At 38.3% G+C, this 3,294-nt stretch overlaps 1 pseudogene; it reads right to left on the bottom strand.

Annotated features, from left to right (window-relative positions):
* Window positions 1-2,154: 2,154 nt before the first annotated feature.
* Window positions 2,155-2,908, bottom strand: LOC101318743 (large ribosomal subunit protein uL30-like; annotated as a pseudogene).
* Between the last annotated feature and the right edge of the window lie 386 nt (window positions 2,909-3,294).

The raw sequence follows: 3,294 nt of genomic DNA, 5'->3' as shown, positions 1-3,294 counted from the left end.
CTATTCTCCCTCAGCTTCTTTTCCATCTCAGGTTATTACAAAATACTAAATATAGTTCCCTGTGCTATACATAGGTTCTTGTTGTTTATCTATTTTATATATAGTAGTGTGTATCTGTTAATTCCAAATTCTAAATTTCTCCCTCCCCCCCTTTCCCCTTTGGTGACCATAAGTTTGTTTTCTATGTCTGTGAGTCTATTTCTGTTTTGTAACTGAGTTCATTTGTATCATTTTTTTATATTCCACATATAAGTGATCTTATCTGATTTTGTCTTTCTCTGTCTGACTTACTTCACTTGGTGTGATAATCTCTAGGTCCATCCATGTTGCTGCAAATAGCATTATTTCATTCCTTTTTATGAGTAATATTCCATTGTATATTGGAATATACACATCTTCTTTACCCATTCATCTATTTGTGGACATTTAAATTGCTTCCATGTCTTGGCTATTGTAAATAGTGCTGCTATGATCATTGCGGTGCATGTATCTTTTCAGGTTAGAGTTTTCTCCGGATATATGCCCAGAAATGGGATTGCTGGATCATAGGGTAACTCTATTTTTAGTTTTTTAAGGAACATTTGTACTGTTCTCCATAGTGGCTACACTAATTTACATTCCCACCAACGGTGTAGGAGGGTTCCCTTTCCTCCACACCCTCTCCAGCATTTATTACTTGTAGACTTTTTGATGATGGCCATTCTGACCAGTGTAAAGTGATAGCTCATCGTGGTTTTGATTTGCATTTCTCCACTAATTAGTGATGTTGAGCATCTTTTCACGTGCCTGTTGACCATCTATATATCTTCTTTGGAAAAATACCTATTTAGGTCTTTTGCCCATTTTTTGATTGGGTTTTTTTTTTATATATTGAGCTGTATGAACTGTTTGTATATTTTGGAAATAAATCACTTATCAGTTGCATCATTTGCAAATATTTTCTCCCATTCTGTAGGTTGTCTTTTTGTTTAGTTTTTGGTTTCCTTTGCTGTGTAAAAGCTTTTAAATTTAATTAGGTCCCATTTGTTTATTTCTGATTTTATTTTCATTACTCTAGGAGCAGATCCAAAGAAATATTGCTGCAATTTATATCAAAGAGGTACCTGCCTATGTTTTCCTCAAAGAGCTTTATAGTATCCAGTCTTACATTTAGGTCTTTAATCCATATTGAGTTTACTTTTGTATATGGTATTAGATAATGTTCTAATTTCATTCTTTTACATGTAGTTATTCAGTTTTCCCAGCACCACTGGAACGTGAGCCTTTCCATGGAATAATATAATCTTTAAATGTCCTAATTGCCATGTAAAAGTAGCAAGGTGTTCTTACTTCTCAACTCTCATTGCCCATCACTCTCTGCTTCATGTTTTAAGCTCTATCAATTCTCATAGTTCCTCAGAGGCCCTTCCTTTCTTCTGACTGCAGTGTTCTCTTCTGAAGATCTACTCACTCAAGACTTACTACATCCTTCACATCATTTAGGAAGCCCACCACTACCTCTGTTCTACATGAATTACTGTATGAGTCCCCAGTTCACTGCAGGACTGTGTCTCTTTTATCTCTGTATTCTCAGGGCTTAGTACATGAGTTGAAATCCATAAACTAAATAAATATCTATGAAACTGAGCTATTGTTTATTATGAAGCTACACCATTCATGATTTCATAGACTTCACTTCAGCCTTCCTGAATATTTGTTCCAGGTTAATTGTCATAATTTTTATGTGTGTGTGCACTTCTTTCTAATTGTATTTCAAGTTCTTCCCAAAACAAGGCCATAGGAATCCCCACGTTCAAGTATGTCCCTGGGCTTGGTCCACTGCTGTCTTGTATTCATGCTTGGGTATTCATTCACCAACATTAAAGCCCAGGAAAGAAGATATGACAAAACAGGACTCCCTCCTCCATGGCATGAGTCCTTTGCTGGTTTCAGAGGTGCATGGTGGCTAATGTGGAAAATACACAGGAACTTTTCCTTGGAACTGGGGTGGGATGAAAAGTGCCTGCTGTGAACATCGCCATCTTTTCCCTGACACTTCCCCTCCAGTTTCTGAAGATATAGCAGAAAATAACCTTCTTTGAAGATACTGGGTAACAATTACATAAAACAAAAACATATTCTTGCAATGCACTTGTACTTTCAGAGATTCCAAGTTTAGTTCAGCTGCTGGATGAGCCAATTGATGTGTTTGCCTCCATAACCAGGTGAGCTCACTTGCTTGAGGAAGCCCACCCTATTCTTGGTAGTGTGATGGGCCACTGAGAGTTGGAAAGGGCACAAGAACCCTGAGGTCGCCTGAAAATTCTTCCCTGGGAAGGCAATTTCATGAATGAAGTCTTCCAAGCAAATGACACCAAACTTCCCCAGGTGCTCCTCAATCACTGTGTTGTCTGTTAGAGGGATGATTTTATTCTTGACCTTGGCTTGTCCGTGTTTCAAACTGAGTTCCCAAACAGACTTTAGATTTGCAAATTCCCCAGGCCACATAAGAGTCCACTATACCAAAGCGTTTTTATGGTATGAGGGTTTACTTACACAAAGATACCACTGAAAATCTTACTTAGGCAAAGTCTTGCAGTGGTACTCTGCACCAGTAAACTCACCACGTTAATCCTTTGGATGCCTACAACAAAGGCCAAGAAAGGTTTATCTGGCACTTTCAAGCCATGGGGTTTCCCTTCTAACCATCTAAGGTGCACCCTGTCATGTAGTTGCTGCCAGGAATCATTTAGGAACCATTCTAGTCACTTAAACTGGAGCTCTTTTCATTTCCTCTGCTCCTTTTCTTGCAAAAGTGCCTGCCTCTCTTGGGTGGCTTTGAGGGCCTGATACGCCTTCCTCTTTTTAGGAGGTTTTCTGGAACCAAAGTGATCGTTTTTTTTTTTTTTTTTTCCTCTTCTTTTCCCATCTTTCCAATGCTGCTGGCTACCGCTCACGCGCAGCCCCACTGCACTTTAATGACTGTCATTTAAAAGATGACCACGTTATGAGAGGCATAATACCTACCAGAAATAGATTTTTCACATTAAACCATCCTTTTTTAAAAAAATTCATTTTGGTTATACAAGCCTGTGTCAGAAATTTTACAAAATTGTTCATTCCTGTAAAAATTACTTTCAAAGATATCCTACCATTTTATCCCCAGAAAGTGACATCAGCTTCTACCACATAAGAAAAAACAAATGGCCTTAAGTGAGCATCTTGAAGATAAGAATGCATGCTTTTAGTACAAGCAAGCTTTCTCCACACTTTCCTCCTTCTTCTTCACCCCATTCCCTTTGTCCTACCACTTTT

The sequence above is a fragment of the Tursiops truncatus genome, chromosome 11 (assembly GCF_011762595.2).
Source record: "Tursiops truncatus isolate mTurTru1 chromosome 11, mTurTru1.mat.Y, whole genome shotgun sequence".
Classification (NCBI taxonomy): Eukaryota; Metazoa; Chordata; class Mammalia; order Artiodactyla; family Delphinidae; genus Tursiops; species Tursiops truncatus.
Note: the sequence above shows the minus strand (reverse complement) of the source record. Positions and strands in the feature narration are given on the sequence as shown.